Genomic DNA, 22,965 nt, shown 5'->3' on the forward strand with positions numbered 1-22,965 from the left:
TTTGCATTTATTCTATATTTTATAATTTCTAAACTTTATACCTAACTGATTACTTTTCATTCTTTTCTTATTATTTGGAATAAGTAATTAAGGCCATGCATTTCCTACTGTGCAATACTTTTGCTACATTTCACAAATTTTTAAATGTAATGTTTAAATTTTTATTCAGCTGTAAGCACTTTAAAATTTCCTTTTTGATTTTCTCTTTACCTCATGAGCTTTTTTTTAACTTCCAAATATATAGTGGTGGTTCTATTTAGTTATTTTTATTATCCACCTCAAACTCTCTTGCATTATAGTCAGAGAATGTGAGTCTCTATTAAGCTTATTACTTGAAGTTGATTAAGACTTCATCTTTAGACAATAAATTACCACAAACTCAACCAAATACTAGCCCTAATTGCAATTTCCTTGACAGTTGTGGCATCTTTGCTAGAGAAGATTAAAATTACCTCAGGCATTTTAGCTATTACCTATTTTCTAGCCCTATCAGAAAGAAGGATCAGAAATGGACAAGAGTGTACATTCATAGTTTTGCCCCAGATTATTCAATGAGAAAAGTATATTTGTTTACTGTATATTCCATGGAGCCTATAGCATCTTCTTCACTTTCAATAAGACATCTATCCCACCAGCCCAGAAAACTTGTCTGCTTTTAAAACTTGTAGACTTCTCTGATATAGTTCTACTTGAAGTGGCAAACTAAGCCTCAATTTGAGATCTTTGTTTTGTGCTTTCCCTAAGGGACCAAATATATCTGCAAATTTCTTAAAATATACAGTCATCTTTCTCTGAGTTTTGGCCTGTTCATTTTGTTTAATGTCGTTCCTGAATTTTAGAAGGACAAAATAACCATCAAAAAAATCAAAGGATTCTTTCAAAGAAAATTGTAAGTTAATTAGATAAGGAACAAAGTTCTTAAGGTCTAATTTAAATTCATTCTTTGGATCTCCAGGAATATCACTACTGATAATGAAATTGATCATATTTCTTTTAGACATTTCATTTTTATTGCCAAAAAAAAAAAAAAAAGGAATGAGCTGAAGAATCTGGATTATGTAGAGCCCAACTTCTATTTCCCCTTGATATCCAACTATATCGTAAGTTTTGTACCGTATTTTTGACTTCTGAAAACCTTTCCTTCACTCCATACTCTCTATCTTCACTTTGCTGTTGAGATTCTTTGAATGCACTGGAGGCATATACAGCTACATCCAGAAGATCAGTTAAATCATCAAGTGAAATGTTCTTGTTTCTTCCATTATCCTCTATTCCCCATCTTATTTTACTTTTGTAGACTTGACCCAGTGTATCTGAGGTATAAGAATTCTCAGGTTCTATTTTTTTTTTTTTTTTTTGCTTGATTTGCCTAATTTAGAGTATTGCAAAGTCCTTCTCTTTAATGTGGAAGTATCTTGCAAAGGCTTGGCAAATGAATGTATTTTGACTGAACCAATGAAGACCTTCAAGCAATACTTCTTTAACTGACACATTTCCCTCATTTCTATGTAGTGCTTTAATAAATGGGGGAAAATCAAGTTCCAGTTTTACCTTCATGTTCATTATGCTCTCTGGGGAGCAGCAGTGTTTGCATATCTTGGAAAAATTTACTTTTTCCTATACCCGTATCGTAGAGCACATTTTCTGTTTGCATATCCAGCATAATATGACTTTAATCCAAATGATAGCTTATCTTCAGTTCTTCCAGTGAGCAAATGACATTCAAAGGGTGAATAATACATATTACACAGTACTTCCCACATTCCAATTTTTATCCGAATTGTACAGTTAGTGCCTATCTTGTCTTCAAGGTTTTCTGTTCTGCAGAAAGGCTTCTCGTTTGTGATTCCTAAGAGTTTTTCACACTATGATAGTGAGATAGTGGTATCAGGCATATATGAATTAAGAAAAGCCAGTAAAGAAAAGAGTTTTGTTTCCTTGGTGGAAGTATTTTGTCTTTTCAGGATGTTCCTGGCCACATTTTCTTTTTTAAATTTCTTTTTATTTTTTTTTTCTGGCCACATTTTCTAGGTACTTTTTATTAAAAATTGTTTCTCATAATCATGAAGAAATAAAAATCTTTAAATGTTTTATGTTGTCCATCAATATTTTTTCTATTTAAGCTCTTTTCTTTGGGAGATAGTTGTTGTATTAGGATGTTATCATCTGAAATCTTGGTACTTTTTTCAGGAGTCTATGATGTCATGCAAATTAGGAGGATCACTGGAGGTTTCTCATATTGAATGTACTTAATAGAGGCCTTGAGAAGACAGCCATTATTTTGTTCTTTTTATTTTTTTTTTAAGATTTTATTTATTTGAGGGAGGGAGAGAGAGAGCGTGCACACACAAGTGGGGGGGGTACAAAAGGAGAGGGAGAAGCAAACTCTCTGCTGAGCCAGGAGCCCAACGCGGGGCTCAATCCCAGGACCTGGAGATCACGACCCAAGCAGAAGGCAGATGCTTAGCCATCTGAGCCACCCAGGTGCCCCTATTTTGTTCTTTAAATCATCAACAAGGAGCCATCCAAGTAAGTTTTCCTAATGGTTGGTTGCCCCGAAGGTGATTAAATTAGTCACTGTTCTCCAATTTCAGAAAAATCCTGTCTTGGGGCGCCTGGGTGGCTCAGTTGTTAAGCATCTGCCTTCGGCTCAGGGCGTGATCCTGGCATTCTGAGATCGAGCCCCACATTGGGCTCCTCCGCTGGGAGCCTGCTTCTTCCTCTCCCACTTCCCCTGCTTGTGTTCCCTCTCTTTGCATTCTTCCCAAAGAATGTGCACAGCCAAGGTAGTTCCACCACAGCCTGGATGATGATATGGATGAATAATTTTGGCACGTGTTGGTTTAGGAGAATCTGCCCAGTTTTGAATCATTGCTTCAAGTTTTTCTTATTTATCCTTTCTGATAGAAGAAAAATTGAAGTTCCACCATGACACTTTACCACCTCGATAGAAGTCTTTTTCTTTTGATGCCAGAATTCAAATACTTTATTTTTGTCCTTCTCTAAGACTGTACTTTCATATTCATTTTTACAGAGACTTTCCAGAGTGGTCATGACAACTTCTTCCTTTTTCAGAAGAATAGTTAGATGAGCCAATGGATGGCAAAAATCTCTTTAAAGACTGAATGACAGATTTTAGTTTAAGAATAGTGCCATTTATCTCTTCAAGATTTAAGTCAGAAATGCATTAGCTTGATAATTCATTTTGCTGGTTTGTTAATTTTGCTTCAAGTTGAACTTTTCATCCCTGACATATGTGTAAGTGTACACAAATACACAATATATTTTACATTCCTTTGAGATCTTGGTAGAAACACATAAGGTCTCAAGGAGAGATCTCTTGGGTCATCCATGGAGGAGAGTAATAGAGTAATAGAGAGTAATAGTTTTTCTCTTTGCCAGGATCTTGGATCTAAGGATTTATATTTTTCACTGTTAAGGTCTAACCTGCCACTGCTGAAAATCCAGCTGCACTGTTAAGAAACATTCAGACTAGAAATCCTTGCATTTTGTATAGCTTTCCCTTCCACATATAGACTTGGAAAGTGAAGGTTTGCTACTTGGCTTTCTTTGCAAGCTTTGACTGCCCCCTTGCTCACAGATGTGGGATTAAACTCCAACAGAACAATTTAATTTCCCTTAGGAGATCTAGGTGTTTTATTTGATTCAGACGGCATTTATTTGTTACAAGAATGTGTACCAGTTATGGTATGAATTATCAAACAAATCCTGATTTCCTTTCAACAATTTAACAAGTGTTGGTCCCCTACTCTCCTTTTTACTCGTTTTTATTTTGCATTTTCCTTCTGCTGCTTTTCCAGATCTGCCAGTGCTTTTATATCTAATTTAAATGCTCTGAATCGGCATTATTTTTCATGATGTCCTTAGACCTGCCCCCCTCTTGCATGAAGACTAAGTATTTTGGATTTTGTTTCCATGTTGTTATTGTGATTTTGCATTTTAGTCTGGAAATAATCATGTTCACATCCAGAGTATTTTGGAATGATATTAACTTCAATAACAAATCTGTCAGAATACTTACTGTTTGGCAGTAAAATGTCTACAAATCTTGGCTCTCTTTGCTTTTTGGACCTGATGGTCTTCAAAATACGGGTGGATCATCAGTTTGAATGGTCAATGAGAGCTTCCTTGGTGCAACTGGTGACTTTCATGTCAATGGTTTTTCCATGGAGTTTGCCTTTGACTCCAAAATGAATGATGCCATTGGTAGGTGAATTTTCACACAAGCTGAAGCAAATTGAAAAACTTCATCACTAAACTTCGCCTTAACATTTTTTCTGTGGCTGTTTATTTGTGAAGGCTTTGAATTCATGTATTGGATTAATGAAATTGAGTAGTGGTCCTGTTTCAGGCTGTAGACTAAAATTCAATTTGTAGGGATATGGGTCACAAATTCATCAAAAAGATATTGATACACATGTCAGTTCTCTGGATGGCTGCTTTTCCTTCGTGTCATCTATTTCATCTTCCACAAACTTAGTTTTTAGTGGCTGAGAATCTTTAGTAACTGTACTCATTGTAGAGGCATTAACCATAGCTGATTTCTCTTTATTGCTTTTGCTTTGAAGGTGCTCCATTTTCCTCTTGCATCAAAGGTTGTATTTTAGGAACAGTTTTACTATCTTTTTCATCTTGCATATCTGAATAGGATCTTCAGAGGAAGTTTTCTGCAATTCTTTCAATAGCTGTTCTACTTGGTTAGCTCATCCATGTGTTATGTCCATATCAACAAGGTGATTTTTAGTTAACCACTTCAAGATTTCTCCATGCACATCTTTTGCAGTCAAGGTTTCCCTATACTTTTGATGAATTCTATGATTTTCCAACCATCGATTTACATCTTTTTTTGTCCACTCATCGTATTTCCTGTCAGGTTCAATGGTGCTGCTATTCTAATACTTGTATATAAAAAAGAAAAATGATTTAGTATTTTTATAAGTAAAATGTCAAATAATTAACTAACTTTAATAGGTTATATAAATTAATATATATATAATTATACAGTTTTCTTATAAAATTTAGAATGTTTAAAAAGATATACATGCCATCAACTTATCCTCCTGAGAGGAAATTACCATTACCGGTTTCTTCTGTATCCTATCAGAAAAATACTTTCAAACAAATACATAAGCACTTTTTTTTTCACACAAAGGACAATATGCTAGACACAATTCCCTTTCTTGTTTTATTCACTAACTGTATCTTGGTGATGCTTCCAGTCGATACACAGAGAGAGACATTTTATCCTCATTAATGGTTGTTTGCTATAATGTGCGCTAGCTGTATTATTTGAAAATACTCAATTCAGTTATGGAAAATAAGAGAAACAAAGGAGGACATATGAAACTGAATAGAGAAGGTTGTATGAAGTAAGGAGAATATGGAAACTAAGTATAGAAGCAAATAGTTCGTGAATATTATGGTAGATGTAGATAAAGTAAATAGAGCATATGAGTGTTAAACATAGTTAGGAAGGGATGGAAGTGCCATATAGATATCAAATTTTCATAAGACACACTTGAAGCATTTTATATTTTTGAGGTCTTAATTGGGTTACCCATTGGTGACAACCATTCTGATCCCTTCTATCCTCTACTCGAGGAACATAAATAAGATCCACAGTAGCTTATCAGGCTAATTGATGCATTATATCTGTGGTCAGGCATATGTGCCTCTCTGCACCTCTCTGATTAGAACAAATGTATGCATTGACTTCCACCTGTGGAAACTCCTTGGACAGACCTCAACTCTGGTTCTCAAAATTACACAATCAGTGGAGAATGCTGATACAACAGAGAGGGGAGAGAGGATATATGAACTTGCATAACTCAGGTAATAAAATTCTTCTACCCTTCTTGTGCCTTATCCAAAGCATGTTACCCATCGCTTCCCCTCTACTTTTTGCTGTGTATTTTTAATTGATTTAAAAAAGCATATGTCTCCAGCATCTTAATTTGGTCTGTGAGCCATTCTGTCCCATGACTTCTGAGATAGCTTCTTGGGTAGTGGTCTTGGAGGCTACTACTATATCAGAGTAATTTTTTCACATGATAACTGATAATGACTGATTCCTGGGCAATATTTGGTTTGTAAATTGGCAGTCTACTCTTTGGAAAATTAGTGGCATTCAGGGTTATAGAAACATAGCAATGATTAGAATAAACAAAATCCAAATAGTAATAGTTAGCTTTAAGTACGATCCAAAAATGGCTAAAAAAATATGAGCCATTCCAATGAATCAGTCATGAGAGAAATCAAACTAACAGAGGGCATAAGTCTGGAGAATTATGGCAAATAGATTATAGAAGCTCACTTCCATGAAATAATATATAGGAATATTGCCTCCTAGTGGTAGATACAAATTCAGATCAGGATTTACCTTCCTTTCCAGACATAAAGGTGACACAGCAATGGTCCAAAGTTAAAAGGCATTATTCTTTTGATTAGTAAATCCTGTATGCATAGAAAGGGAATAAAAAACATACCTTACAGCTACATTAATGCCAAAGAAGCCAAGATATGCAAAACTGGTGGAAATTTGATTCCCTACAATACTAAGACAACCAGAAACCTAGAAGATGTAATGCCTTCTAAAAAAAGTGAGTTAGGTGAAATTTCTTTCAGTAATTTGGGCTATAGAGATCAGGAGACTCACATTTAAAATAGGTTGGGAAGAGAAAAAAGAGAATGGAGGGAGGCAAATTGCTTTAGGTATACTTTTAAAGTAAATCCCTTTTGTAGGACTACACCAAACAAAGCCTATAGTAAAAACACAACAGGTGAATGGATAAAGATGTGGTTCATATATACAATGGAATATTACTCAGCCATCAGAAAGGATGAATACCCACCATTTGCATTTTCATGGATGGAGGGGATTATGCTAAATGAAATAAGTCAAGCAGAGAAAGACAATTATCATATGGTTTTACTCATATGTGGAACGTAAGGAATAGCATGGAGGACATCAGGGGAAGGAAGGGAAAACTGAAGGGGGGGAAATCAGAGAGGGAGACGAACCATGAGAGACTATGGACTCCAGGAAACAATCTGAGGGTTTCGGGGGTGGGGATGTAGCCCAGTGGTGGGTATTAAGGAAGGCGCGTGTTGTAATGAGCACTGGGTGTTTACGCAGATAATGAATCATTGAACACTACGTCAAAAACTAATGATGTTAGTGACTAGCATAACATAATAAAAAAAGAAGACACAACAGAATGAAAAGGCAAGCTATAGAATGGGGGAAAATATTTGCAAATTATATATCCGATAAAGGGTTAACATCCAGAATATATATATATATATATATATATATATATATATATATATATTTCCTACAACTCAATAACACAAATAACCTAATTAAAAATAGTCAAAGACTTGAATAAACATTTCTCCAAAGATGATATACAAATGCCCAACAAGCATATGAAAATGACCAACGTCACTAATCATTAGAGAAATGCAAACTTAAACCACAACGATATATCATTTTACATCCATTATGATGACTCTTATTAAAAAACAATAAATAATGAGTATCGGTTAGGATATAGAGAAACTGGAAGGAACCCTTATGCACTGTTGGTGGGAATGTAAAATGGTGTAACCTACACAACCTGCGTTAAAGGAATGGTTAAAAGAAGCTCTCTAAATGGAAGGGAAATGATAAGAGAAGGAACCTTGAGGGGCACCTGGGTGGCTCAGTTGGTTAAGCGCCAGACTCTTGATTTCAGTTCAGGTCATGATCTCAGGGCCCTGAAATTGAACCCCATGCCAAGGCTCACGTTGGGCTCCACACTCAGTGGAAAGTCTGCTTGAGGATTTCTCTCCTTCTCCCTCTGCCCTTCCCCAACCCTCTCTCTCTAAAATAAATAAATCTTAAAATGAAAGAAAGAAAGAAAAGGAAACTTGAAACATGAAGAAGGAAAAAAGAACACACTAAGCAAAAATGTTGGTAATTACAATAAACTTTCTCCTCTTCCATTTTCTAAATTATGTTTGTTGAAGCACTGTCTGACATGGTTCTAAATGTATGTTGTGGAAATATTTAAGATAATTATATATGTGGATAATTATAAGTGGATAGGGTAAGGGGGTAAAAAGGGAAGTAAGATTTTTACACTTCATTCAGGCTGGTAAGAGAATACCATTAGACTGTTGTAAGTTATGCATATATAATGTAGCATCTACAGCAACCACTGGAAAAGGCTCTATGAAATCATACACTCAAAAACACTGTAGATAAAAGTAGAAATGTAAAAAAAATTTCAAGCTACCACATGAGGTCAGGAAAATAAGACAGAGAAATGAAAACCAGAAAGAACAAACAGAAAGAAAAAAAATAAAATAGTAGACATAAGTCCCAACATACCAACAATTATATTACATATAAATTGCCTACATACAGAAATTAAAAGATGGAATTAGTAGAGGGGATTAAAAACATGATCCAACTATATCTTTTTTTGTAGGATAGTCATTTGAAATATAACGATATGGATAAAGATATGTAACAAGCACAGGAGTGGCAATATTAATGTCAGATAAAGTAAACTATAGAGCAAAGAAAATGACCAGAGACAGAAGAATATTACTTAATGATAAGTCAATCCAACAAGATGACATAGCAGTCCTAGAAGTGTGTATGCCAAAGAAGGAAGCTGCAAAATGTTTGAAGGAAACAATGATAGAACTTGTTATTTTAGACAAATCCACAATTACAGTTGGATATTTCAGCACCTTTCTCCTAACAATTGATAAAACAACTAGACAGAATATAAGTGAGGCTATAGAAGAATTTAATATCATCAACCAACAGTTTCCAAACAACAATTATAGAATAGTTCATGCAACAACAGCAGAAAATCATTTTTTTCAAGTGCCCAAGATAGACCACATCCTAAATGATAGAACAAATTTCAACAATTTAAAATAACTGAAATCAAGGGGGCGCTTGGGTGGCTCAGTCGTTAAGTGTCTACCTTCAGCTCAGGTCATGATCCCAGGGTCCTGGCATCGAGCCCCGCATCAGGCTCCCTGATTTGCTGGGAGCCTGCTTCTTCCTCTCCCCACTTCCCCTGCTTGTGTTACCTCTCTCGCTGGCTGTCTCTCTCTCCGTCAAATAAATTAAAAAATAAAAAATAATAAAATAAAATAACTCTAATCATACAGAATATGTTTGTCAATCATGATGGAATCTTATTAGAAATGGGAACCAGAAAGATAAGAGGAAAATTGCTAAACACTAACACTACACATTCCTAAATAATTCATGGATCAAAGAAAAGTCTCGAGTGAAATTAAACAGTACATTGCAATGAATGAAAATGAAAATACAACATGTCAAAAATTGTGAGGCACAGTTAAAGCAGTTTTGAAAGGAAAATTTACAGTGATAAACCAGATAGAAGAAATTAGATAGATAGAAATTAGATAAATTAGAAAAGAAGGAAACTTGCAAAACAACCATCTAAGTTCTAACCTCAAAAACCTAGAAAAGCTTGAAAAAGAAGAGCAAAATAAACCCAAAGCAAGCAGAAGGAAGGAAATAATAAAGATAAGAGCAAAAACCAATTAAATTGAAAATAGAAAAATAATGGAGAAAATCAATGAAACAAAGATTTGCTTTCTTGAAAAGATCAGTAAAATTGACAAACCTCTACTAAGAATGACAAAGAAAGAAAAAGGGCAGACACAATTTGCCAACAGCAGAAATGAAACAGTGGGTATCATTTAAAACCAGGTAGGTATCAAAAGGACAATAAGGGAGTACTATGAACAGCTTCAAACACATAAATTTGGCAACTCAATTAAAATAGACCAGTTCCTCAAAAACCACAAGCTTCTACAACTTAACTCCCTCAACTCACTCAATCTGAAATAGATCCTTTGAATAGTCCCATAACTTCATAGAAAACTTTTTTAAATTAAAAAAAAAAAACAAAACTTCCCCCAAAGAAAACTCTCCAGGCTCAGATAGATTCACTGGAGAATTCTACTGAATATTTATTTATTTATTTATTTATTTATTTATTTATTTTTTTAATGATTTTTTATTATATTATGTTAGTCACCATACAGTACATTCCCGGTTTCCGATGTAAGGCTCGATGATTCATTAGTTGTGTATAACACCCAGTGCACCATGCAATACGTGCCCTCCTTACTACCCATCACCAGCCTATCCCATTCCCCCACCCCCTCCCCTCTGAAGTCCTCAGTTTGTTTCTCATAGTCCATAGTCTCTCATGCTTCATTCCCCCTTCTGATTACCCCCCCTTTCTTTATCCCTTTCTTCCCCTACCGATCATCCTAGTTCTTATGTTCCATAGATGAGAGAAATCATATGATAGTTGTCTTTCTCTGCTTGACTTATTTCACTTAGCATTATCTCCTCCAGTGCCGTCCATGTTGTAGCAAATGTTGAGAACTCGTTCTTTCTGATAGCTGAGTAATATTCCATTGTATACATGGACCACAACTTCTTAATCCAGTCATCTGTTGAAGGGCATCTCGGCTCCTTCCACGATTTAGCTATTGTGGACATTGCTGCTATGAACATTGGGGTGCATATGGCCCTTCTCTTCACTACGTCTGTATCTTTGGGGTAAATACCCAGTAGTGCAATGGCTGGATCATAGGGTAGCTCAATTTTTAACTTTTTAAGGGACCTCCACACTGTTTTCCAGAGTGGCTGTACCAACTTGCATTCCCACCAACAATGTAGGAGGGATCTCCTTTCTCCACATCCTCTCCAACAATTGTTGTTTCTTGCCTTGTCTATTTTTGCCATTCTAACTGGCGTAAGGTGGTATCTCAGTGTGGTTTTGATTTGAATTTCCCTGATGGCTAATGATTTTGAACATTTTTTCATGTGTCTGTTAGCCGTTTGTATGTCTTCATTGGAAAAGTGTCTGTTCATATCTTCTGCCCATTTTTTGATTTATTTGTTTCTCGTGTATTGAGTTTGAGAAGTTCTTTGTAGATCTTGGATACCAGTCCTTTATCTGTAGTGTCATTTGCAAATATATTCTCCCATTCCGTGGGCTGCCTCTTAGTTTTTCTGACTGTTTCCTTGGATGTGCAGAAACTTTTAATCTTGATGAAGTCCCATAAATTCATTTTATCTTTTGTTTCTCTTGCCTTTGGGGATGTGTCATGAAAAAGGTTGCTTTGGCCGATCTCGTAGCGGTTGTTGCCTATGTTCTCCTCTAGAATTTTGATGGATTCCTGTCTCACATCGAGGTCTTTCATCCATTTGGAGTTTATTTTTGTGTATGGTGTGAGAGAGTGGTCAAGTTTCATTCTCTTGCATGTAGCTGTCCAATTTTCCCAGCACTATTTATTGAAGAGACTGTCTTTTTCCCACCGGATGTTTTTCCTGCTTTATCAAATATTAGTTGCCCAAAGAGCCGAGGGTCCATTTCTGGGCTCTCTATTCTGTTCCATTGGTCTATGTGTCTGTTTTTGTGCCAGTACCATGCTGTCTTTGTGATCACAGCTTTGTAGTACAGCTCGAAATCCGGCATTGTGATGCCCCCAGCTTTGTTTTTCCTTTTCAACAGTTCCTTGGAGATTCGGGGCCTTTTCTGTTTCCATACAAATTTAAGGACTGTTTGTTCCAGTTCTTTGAAAAATGTCCTTGGTATTTTGATCGGGATAGCATTGAAAGTGTAGATTGCTCTGGGTAGCATGGACATTTTAACTATGTTAATTCTTCCGATCCATGAGCATGGAATATCTTTCCATCTTTTTATGTCTTCCTCAATGTCTTTCAAGAGTGATTTATAGTTTCTAGAATATAGGTCCTTTACGTCTCTGGTTAAGTTAATTCCAAGGTAACCTATGGTTTTTGGTGCTATTGTAAATGGGATGGATTCCCTAATTTCTCTTTCTTCGGTCTCGTTATTTGTGTATAGAAATGCAACTGATTTCTGAGCATTGATTTTGTATCCCGCCACGTTACTGAATTGCTCTATAACTTCTAATAGTTTGGGAGTGGCTTCTTTTGGGTTTTCCATATAGAGTATCATGTCATCTGCAAAGAGAGACATTTTGACTTCTTCTTTGCCGATTTGAATACCTTTGATCCCTTTTTGTCGTCTGATTGCTGTTGCAAGGACTTCTAGTACTATGTTGAATAATAGTGGCGAGAGTGGGCATCCTTGTCGAGTTCCTGATCTTAAGGGAAAGGCTTCCAGCTTTTCCCCATTGAGGATAATATTTGCAGTAGGCTTTTCATAAATGGCTTTTATGAGATTGAGAAATGTACCTTCTATTCCTACACTCTGAAGGGTTTTAATCAGGAAAGGATGCTGTATTTTGTCAAATGCTTTTTCGGCATCGATTGAGAGGATCATATGGTTCCTGAATCTTTTCTTGTTGATATGCTGTATCACGCTGATTGATTTGCGAATATTGAACCACGCTTGCATCCCAGGTATGAATCCCACTTGATCGTGATGGATAATCCTTTTAATGTACTGTTGGATTCTATTAGCAAGTATCTTGTTGAGGATTTTGGCGTCCATATTCATTAGGGAAATCGGTCTGTAATTCTCCTTTTTGAGGGGGTCTTTGCCTGGTTTGGGGATCAAGGTAATATTGGCCTCATTGAATGAGTTTGGTAGCTTTCCTTCTGTTTCTATTTTTTTAAATAGCTTTAGGAGAATAGGTATTATTTCTTCTTTGAATGTTTGGTAGAATTCCCCAGGAAAACCATCCGGGCCTGGAGTTTTGTTATTTGGAAGGTTGTTTATCACTGACTCAATTTCTTCATAATTAATTGGCCTGTTTAAGGAATCAATTTTTTCCGGTTTCAATCTTGGTAGTTTATAGGTTTCCAGGAAGGATTCCATCTCTTCCAGATTGCTTAGTTTATTGGCATATAGCTGTTGATAAAAATTTCTAATAATCCTTCCAATTTCAATGGTGCTCGTCGTGACCTCTCCTTTTTCATTCATAATTTTAATAATCTGGGTCCTTTCTCTTTTCTTTTGGATAAGTCTTGCCAGTGGTCTGTCAATTTTATTGATTCTCTCAAAGAACCAGCTTCTAGTCCTGTTGATCTACTCTACTGTACTTCTGGTTTCTGCTTGATTGATTTCAGCTCTAATTTTGGTCAACTGCTTCCTCGTGCGTGGATTAGGCCTGTCCCTCTGTTGCTGTTCCAGCTTCTTGAGGTGAGAATATAAAAACTGCATTTTAGATTTTTCTATTCTTTTGAGTGAGGCTTGGATGGCTATGTATTTCCCCCTTAGGACTGCCTTTGCAGTATCCCATAGGTTTTGGACTGTTGTATTTTCATTCTCATTGGTCTCCATAAATTGTTTAATTTGATTTTTGATTTCCTGGTTTATCGAGTCATTCCTGAGCAGGATGGTTCTTAGTCTCCAAGTGTTTGAGTTTCTTCCAAACTTTTCCTTGTGGTTGAGTTCCAATTTCAGAGCGTTGTGGTCTGAGAATATGCAGGAGATAATTTCAATCTTTTGGTATTGGTTGAGACCTGTTTTGTGTCCCAGAACATGGTCTATTCTTGAGAATGTTCCATGGGCATTAGAATAGAATGAGTATTCTTTGGTTCTGGGGTGTAGTGTTCTATATATATCTATGAGGTCCAACTCGTCGAGTATGGCATTCAAAGCCTTTGATTCTTTGCTTAGTTTTTGCCAGGGTGTCCTGTCTATTTCTGATAGTGGAGTGTTGAGGTCCCCTACTATTAATGTATTTTTATTTATATGTCTCTTTATTCTGGTTAAGAGTTGGCTTGTGTATCTTGCTGCTCCCCTGTTGGGGGCATATATATTTATAATTGTCATATCCACTTGTTGAATACTTCCCTTAAGAATAATATAGTGCCCTTCTGCGTCTCTAACTATAGTCTGTAGTTTAAAATCCAATTTATCTGATATGAGAATTGCTACCCCAGCTTTCTTTTGACGTCCATTTGCGTGAAAGATGGTACTCCATCTCCTTACTCTCAGTCTGAATGTATCTTTGGGTTCGAAATGAGTCTCTTGTAGACAGCAAATGGATGGGTCATTTTTTTTTTTATCCAATCTGCAACCCTGTGGCGTTTTATGGGATGGTTCAAACCATTTACATTAAGACTGATTACTGAGAGATATGATTTTAATAATGCCATGTTGCCAGTAAAGTCTTTGTTTGTATTGGCTGTGACTTTCTGTTCTGTATCACTCTTGGGGCCTTTTTACTTTTATAGAACCCCCCGTAATATCTCCTGTAGGGCTGGTTTCGTGGTTACAAAATTGGTTAGTGACTGGTGATTCTGAAATGTCTTTATTTCTCCATCAATTCTGAATGACAGCCTTGCTGGATAAAGGATCCTTGGCTGCATGTTTTTCTCTGAAAGAGCTTTAAATATGCTCCCCCAACCCTTTCTCTCATTCCAGGTCTGTGTAGACAGGTCTGACGTAATTCTGATGCCTTTGCCTTGGTACGTGAGAAATTTCTTTGCCCTGGCCGCTTTCAATACTGTATCCTTGCATCTAATATTTGCGAATTGCACTATGACGTGACGTGGTGTAGGTTTGTCGTGGTTGAGCTTGGGAGGGGTCCTCTCTGCCTCTTGGACACGAATGTTTGTTTCCCTCGCTAGATTAGGGAAGTTTTCAGCTACGATTTGTTCAAATATCTCTTCTAGACCTCTGTTTTTCTCCACCCCCTCGGGGATGCCAATGATTCTAACATTGGATCGTTTCATTGAGTCAGTAATCTCCTGTAACCTACATTCGTGGGCGTGGATTTTTTTAAGACCATCTTCTATTTTCATTTTTTCCTCTATTAACCCATCCTCCAATTCACTAACCCGTTCCTCTGCTTCTGCGACCCTGGCCGTCAGAGCCTCTAGTTTTGCCTGCATTTGGCTCATAGAATTTTTAATTTCTGTCAGATTCGTTCTCATTTCTGTCCTTAGGGATTCTATATTCTCAGTAACCTTTTTATTAATAGTTTTTTCAATTCTACTCATCATTTTGACCATCGTTACTCTGAATTCCATTTCTGATAATTTGGTTACATCCATATCCATTATTTCTGTGGCAGAGGCCACAGACTCACTGTCTTTTCTTTGCTGGGGGGCCTTCTCCTTCTCGTCATTCTGATGAGGAGAGGTTGCGGGGTTTCCAGAGCCCAAATTATTGACTGGGTCCCAGGCCGTGCCCCTTGTTTTATAGGGATCTTAGGGATGTGGGCTTCTTCTTTAAAGATTTTATTTATTTATTTATGTGGCAGCCAACCAGTGAGAGAGGGAACAGAAGCAGGGGAGTGGGAGAGGAAGAAGCAGGCTCCCAGCGGAGGAGCCCAATGAGGGACTCCTTTCCGGAACGCCGGGATCACGCCCTAAGCCGAAGACAGGCGCTCAATGACTGCGCCACCCAGGCGCCCGGGTTGTGGGCTTCTTGATTTTTCAGCCTGCCTTCTGGGGGAGGGGCCTGCCGCGCCGATACTCAGGCAACCCTGTTTGGGTAGAGTCTCCGTGTCCCCTGCGAGGGGGGATGGGGATGGGCACTCCCTGAGCCGGTACTTCCAGGCTTTTGTTCTCTGGCGGCTTTCCCTGGCGGTTTGCTGTGCCTCTTCTGAGAGTCAGAGCAGCAGCGGCCGAATTTCAGCCTCTGTCACAGAACAGAGGGATTGCGGCCCGTTCTCTACTGATGTTCTGGCCACTTTAACTCTGTTACTGTTGGTGCTGCTCGACCCTGCAGCGTCCCGGGATGTGCGCCCCACACCCGGCGTCCCAGCCCTCACTTCCAGGGCCGGCGCGTCTCTGTCCTTTGTGTTTCTAATGCCGCCAGCCGCCAGCCGCCCCGCGCGCTCCGGAAGCTCCCGGTCCCAGTCTGGATCCAGTGAGCGCACCGGGATTCCGGTGTTCCGCAAGATGCCTGGTGGCGCGGGCACCCGGCTCACGGTCTCAGTCTGCTGTTTTGCGGGTGCCGACCACGAGCCCGCCCGCTCCCCCGTGCAAGTGGCTACCACTTCCCGGCGCCCGAACGCGGCGGCTCCCTCCCCCTTCCGTTTATGTTCCGATATCTGTGCACGGTTTCCTGGCTCCCCACTTCGTACCTCAATACTCAGCGCTGGAGATGTTCATTTGTAGAGATCTAGATGCGTCTTCCTGCGTCTCAGGCTGGTTCCGTGGTTGTTTAGGCTGGTCTGGTACCTATATAGCTCGACTCGGGGGACCGGCTGAAAACGGTGTCTCCTACTCCTCCGCCATCTTAACTCCTCCTCCTCTCTACTGAATATTTAAATAATTAATGCTGATTCTACACAATCTCTTCTAGAAAACAATAAAAGAGGGAATATTTCCAAATTAATTTTATACTGTAGTATTAATCCTGATAGCAAAATCCCTGCAGACCCAGCCTCCAGGAGGGCTTCCACGGACCCAGGCTCCTGTCTCACCCCAATGCCAGGCCACCTCCCATGGACTTAGGCACTCTGCTTGCCTCAGTGTGGGGCCAGAGCCCATAAGACCTCGAAACTGGCTCCCATGGACCTGAGCACATGGCCTTCCTCAGCACCATGCCGAATAAAAAAAAAGAAAAAACACAAGAGACAGCAAGTGTTGGTGAGGATGTAGAGAAAAGGGAACACTTGTGCATTGTTGGTGGGAATGTAAATTGATACAGACACAATGAAAAACAGTATGGATATTCCTCAAAAAATTAAAAATAGAACTACCATATGATCCAACAATCCCACATCTGGGTATATATCCAAAGGAAATGAAATCAAGATCTTGAAGAGACATCCATACTCCCATATTCATTGCAGCATTATTCACAATAGCCAAGATATGGAAGCAACCTTACTGTCCACCAATAGATGAATGGATAAAGAAGATGTGTTATGTACTACTCATCCATAAGAAAGAAGGAAAGAAGTCATTGTGACAACAAGGATGAACCTGGAAGACATTATGCTAAGTGAAATAAGCCAGAAAGAGAAAAACAAATACTGTATGATCTCACCTTTATGTGGAATCTAAAAACAAAACAAAACAAAGTAAGTTTCTAGGAGTTTTCATAGAACAGTGGATACCAGGGGTTGGAGGGGGAAGGGATGGGCAGAGGTAGGTCAAAGGGTAAAAATTTGCAGTTCTGTAAGATGAATAAGCCAGAGATCTAATGTACAAGCATGATAACTGTATCTGATATTACCACATTGAACTCTGGAAATACCCTGAGAGTAGATTTCAAGTACATTCATCACACATAATAAATGGTAACTGTGAAGAGATGATATGTTATTAGCTTGACTGTCGTAATCATTTCACTATGTATATATATATCAACTCATGTTGATCACTCTAAATATACACAATTTTAATTTAAAATGCTGCATTTGAAAACCTGTAAAATACAGTGCCACCAATACTTGAAGGGAATTTATGGCCTAAATGCTTTTATAAATTTAGAGGAATAACTGAAAAGTCATTCAATTGAATGAACTAAATGTCAATTGAATAAATTCAGAGAAGAACAGAATAAACCCAAAGGAAGTAGAGGAAGAAGAAAATAAAGGTAAGAGCAGAAATCCATAAAATGGGGGGAAAAGTTACAACAGAATCGAAAGAACCCCAAAGTCGTTTTTGCTAAAGAGTAATAAAATTGAGATGCTCCTGGGTGACTTAGTCAGTTAAGCATCTGCCGTTGGCAGGGTCCTGGGATTGAGTCCTGCATCGGGCTCCATGATCAGTGGGGAGCCTGCTTCTCCCTCTCCTCCCCACTTGTACTCTCTCTCACTATCTCTGTCTCTCTCTCTCTCAAACAAATAAAATCTTTAAAAAAATATATTTTAAAAAAGAATAATAAAATTCACCCATCTGTGGAAAGAGTAACCAAGAAATAAAAAAAGATGACACAACTAACCAATATCACATGCTGTAAAAATTCTAAGGATTAGAGGATATTGCAAACAACTTTATGAATAAATTTGAAGACTGAGCTGAACTGAAAACATTCCTTGAAAAATAGAACTTACCAAAACTGACCCAAGAAGCAATGGAAAGGTCCCACTTCCCAGTGTGATATCATAGATCACAGCAGACCACACACACTCCCACTGCAACAGCTAGAAAAAAATCAGATAAATTATAAAACTTATGTTTTATCACAGAGTTGGAGCTGGACTTGATGACACGGACTGGATAAGCTAAAATTCCAGAGAGGGGTGACCCCTACCTAGATAAGCTATAGAGCATTTGTGGATTCTGGACTTGCATTGAGGACCAGACTTGGCCTACTGGGTGAGAGAGAAACCAGTGGGGTTTTTGACATCACATGCATGGATATGATGGATTGGAATCTAGAAGTGCTCCAAAATCTTTAACTATTATGGAAATGCAAAGTAAAATTACAATGAGGTAATCCTACATACCCAGCAGAATGGCTGAAATTATAGACTGACAGTACCAAATGTTGGTGACAATGTGGAGTCAGTGGAACTCTCACACAGTGCTGGTGGGAATATAAATTGTTTCAGCCAATTTGGGAAATGATTTGGCAGTTTTAATAAGGTTAAATGTACACCGACCCTATGACTCAGGAATTATAAAGAAAAAGACTAGAGTGCTGATAAAGGCAACAACAAGGAAGAATCTCACACGTATGATGTTGAGTGAAAGAAGCCAGTAACAATAGAAAACATATTGTAGGACTCCATTTACATGAAGTTCAAGAACAGGCAAAAATTAGTCTATTGTTGCAGAAATCAGAATAGTAGCTACCTATTGGGAAGAAGATATTTTCTGGGAAGGGACACAGGAAAACTGACAGGATAAAAATATTTATGTCTTAATCTGGTCAGTGGTTACACTGATGAATACATGTAAAAATTTTGTAGAGCTGCACCCTTCAGATTTGTTCCTTTCATAAACATTATACTTCATTTCAAAGGCAATGATGCCTCCAAAATGTGTGATAAAATAAACAGATGAATAAAATAAAAGAGGTACTTGCATAGAAAAAAATGATGGTGTATTAGCAATCAAGGATAATGATTAATATAATTCGGGCATCTGAGGACTAAAAGTTTTGCTGGAGATTTATAATTGCAGCCTCAGATTATATGCAGATAAAATTTTGGCCTCAGAAAGCTTTGGTTTCACATGCCACTGTGGATTCATATCGGTCTTATAGTTGTCTTTTTACCCAGCCCTCCTCCAGTTGCTCTGCTAAGTCATTTTCATGTGTCCATCTGCTAAGTGCCATCTACTTCACCCCATCAAATACAGCTCACTTCAGTTGCACCCTCACCACTGTAACACCTAAACCTTGGGGCCTGATCACTCTGCTGCCTGATCAGGCTCCTGCATTCTGTACACCCCACCTCTTGCCCCATCCTACCAGTATACGTCTCTTGGGGTCTCCGTGACTTTCTCTCCAGAGAAATTGTATGAGCTCAGCCTTTACGCACGAGCTGCATATTATACACGTGTAAAAATAAAAAGCCAGGTGCTCATATAAGGGTTGGGCGATGGGGAGCTAGGCCTGCATGTTTGGTTGGGAATGTGAGCAAATGAAAAAAGAATGGCTTTCAACAATTTTCTCTACCAGATTATGGATCTTTACATTGTGATCGAACAGCTTTCACTTTCACACTGCTTCCCTCTACAGCCTTTGCCAGAGTCTTGATAGCTGTACTTTTCAATAACTTAACTGTTCAAAAAATTGTTGAAGATGCCACTCTGGGTGAATATACTGTACAAGAGTGACTGCTGTCTAACATCTGGTTTTTCTCCATTTATGCCACCGTTCATAGGTATTTCACATAGTCATGGTCCTTTATACCCTCCCTTGTCCCAAAGAGAGTTTTTATATAATTTAGGAAGTGATATGGGATCGCACATATATGAAAACGCTTGGGTAATGAGGTCAGGGGAAGTAGGAAGGGAAAGAAAGCCATGGAGTAAAGTGAGTACCTAAAATAACTGTTTGCAATTCTATAAACTTTACTAGAAGTGGCCTGAAATTTTGGGTCTGAGCTTAGCAACCAGTATAAAAAAAGGAAACACAGTTTGTTACACAACTGAATCCACATACATTTTTTTAACTCTAGTGCTAACTGTAGGGTTTGCTAGCTTTTCTAAAGACAGTTGAAGATCAGGCCTTTATCTAGAAATGTAATCCTCTCACCCCCTTGCATTACCTTGTTCCTTGCTTTGGGGGAAGTTAGACATAAACCTAGGATTTTACCAGGAAGAGAAAGCTGCCATAATTTCAAGGACTTCCTGTAGTAGTCTGTCTCTGTCTCTGTCTAACTCTGCCTCTGTCTATCTGTCCCTCTCTATATATCATCTGATCGTAACATCTGAGAAGCTATGGGGGAGTTTTATATTCTGGCAGCTGCCTACTCCTTAGAGTAGATGGTGGAAGATACATTTGATCAATGTGGAGTGCATCTTTAAATATTCATCATATGTTCTTTCTGAAGATGTTGCTAATGCTTTGGGGGATTTCATCAATAAAATTGCCTCTAGTTTTCAATGACATCTTTTATGGAATGTTATGACTCATTTTTCAACTAATGCAAAGCAGACTCCTGTCATAGTAATGAATAGTCTAGAATTTCTAGGCTTAAAATATTATTTTTTTGTTTTGGGGTATATTTCAATCTTCTAATTGAGAAGTAGACTCCTTCCTACTCAATGAAATGCTGTAATAGTAACAATAATATTAATAATAGATATTATACTCATCTAGACTGTCTTGCAAATTTCTTCTTCATAAATAAGGGGGAAACCATGTACGTCAGTGCAGAAAACATCTAACATCTGTGTTTCTCCCTACAATGTTAGAGGAAAATATTTTCTTCATTCTAGTTTTTATGAAAGTTTATTTATCCTCTGCTTCTAGGTCAGTTGGCTTAGAAACTATAAGGTGTGTCTCAGAAATGAGTGTGCTGAAAACTGGCAGGTGGGGGGAATGAAGCCTGCAGATCTGATTTCAGTTTTGGTTTCCTAGATCTGAGTTTACAGAAGTGACTTTTCTCTATGAAATGCTTTTTTAGTAAGTAATTAATTACTCTGCCCCTGTCTGGTCTGTTTGGTCAACATCCAAAGTTTTAAAATCTGTTCTTTGTTTGAGAGTTTTGAGGACTGCAGAGAGCCCTATTGTCTTGACTGCAAACTCCCAGGTATTCTGAGTGGATCCCTTTGGGATAATGATTTTCCTTGCCATTGGGAGCCTGCGGAGCTCCGGATAGGGAACAGCATATGCTGGTTTATCATTGGCCTTGCAGAGTGGACTAATCATCCATCTCTGTTTCTAAGTGTAAAGGAATGGCTTTCGGGGACTCTTATGCTAATGGCCTCTGGGTTAGTACTGTAGGGCTGACCAGGGTTAGATGGCCACATTGCAGGGATTTCTCTTTTTAAGGTCAGTCTCAGGGCCAGGTAGAGAATGGCCTGAGTGAGTTTTGACTAGCGACAAAACTAGTCAATGTTTTAAAGATTAACATCAAGTGCTAGCATTTATTGTGCATGCTCAATTAGCTTTTGGTTTCCACATTCCACTGTTGATTCACATGGTTTTATATGGTTTTTAAACGTTTATCTTGCACTTACTGTGTACCAGGCACTGTTCCAGGGGTTTTATATTAACTTATTCACTGCAATAATCCTCTGAGGTAGGTGCTACTATTATCTCCATTTTATAACAGAAGAAACTGAGGCACAGAGACGTTAAATAATGTGATTCTCTCTCTCTCTATATATATATGTTTAAATGTTTATGTATGTGTGTGTGTGTGTATATATATATATATATATATATATATATATATATATATAAAACATATATCTATATTGATATATCCTATGGGTTATGGGTTCTGTTTCTCTGAAGAACCCTAAAACAATCAAGATTATAAAAATTAATGTCTGCTCTGCTCTCCATGCTGAGTTTTATTCCAGTAGCTTATTTAGTTGCTCAGGCTCCCTGTGAAGCCAGGTCCTAGGCCCTCAGTATGAGCGAACCCCCTCTTCTGTCCTGTGTCTCTTTCCTTATGCTGCCTCTCTGACCACCAGGCCAGTTCTTCTCAATTTTTTAAAAATCCCATTATTGCTCCCTTAAGGAACAACCTAGTTGTTCCCCTACCCCCTTGAAATTTTAATGCTGCAGATATACTGTATATCTGTGCTTTATAAATGAAAAGGACAACATCATATGTCATCAGAGAATAGCAAATTAAAACAGCAAGATACCACTACACATCTATTAAAATGGCCAAAATCCAGAACACTGATAACACCAAATGATGACAGGTATGTGTGGCAATAGGAAATCTCATTTGTTGCTGTTGGGAATGCAAAATGGGACAGACACTTGGGAAGGCAGTTTGGTGGTTTCTTACAAAACTAAACATACTCTTACCATACAACCCAGCAATTGCACGTCTTGGTATTTAGCCAGAGGAGTTGAAAACTTACAAAAACTTGCACACTGATGTTTGTAGCAGCTTTATTTGTAACTGCCAAAACCTGGAAGCAACCCAGATGTCCTTCAGTATATGAATGAATTAATAAATAAAATGTGGTGCGTCCAGACCATGGAACATTATTCAGTACAGAAAAGAATTGATATGTCAAGCAATGAAAAGACATGGAAGGATAGTAAGTACATATTATTAAGTGAAAGAAGCTAATCTGAAAAGGCTGCTTACTATATGATTCCAATTATATGATATCCTGGAAAAGACAGAACTATGGAGACAGCAAAAAGATCAGTGGTTCCCAGGAGTTAGGGGAGAAGGGAAGGATGAATCGGTGGAACACAGAGGATTTTAAGATAATAAAATTATTCTGTATACGATAATGGTGGATATATGTCTGTACATACACACACACACACACACACACACACACACACACGTATACATATATATATGGTATATATTTGCCAAAACCCATAGAATATACAA

The 22,965-nt window shown here is 38.0% G+C and overlaps 1 pseudogene; it reads right to left on the reverse strand.

The window, feature by feature from the left end:
• Positions 1-544: 544 nt before the first annotated feature.
• On the reverse strand, positions 545-19,256 carry LOC113266762 (sterile alpha motif domain-containing protein 9-like; annotated as a pseudogene).
• Positions 19,257-22,965: the final 3,709 nt, after the last annotated feature.

Source organism: Ursus arctos, unplaced genomic scaffold (genome assembly GCF_023065955.2).
Source record: "Ursus arctos isolate Adak ecotype North America unplaced genomic scaffold, UrsArc2.0 scaffold_3, whole genome shotgun sequence".
NCBI classification, from domain to species: domain Eukaryota; kingdom Metazoa; phylum Chordata; class Mammalia; order Carnivora; family Ursidae; genus Ursus; species Ursus arctos.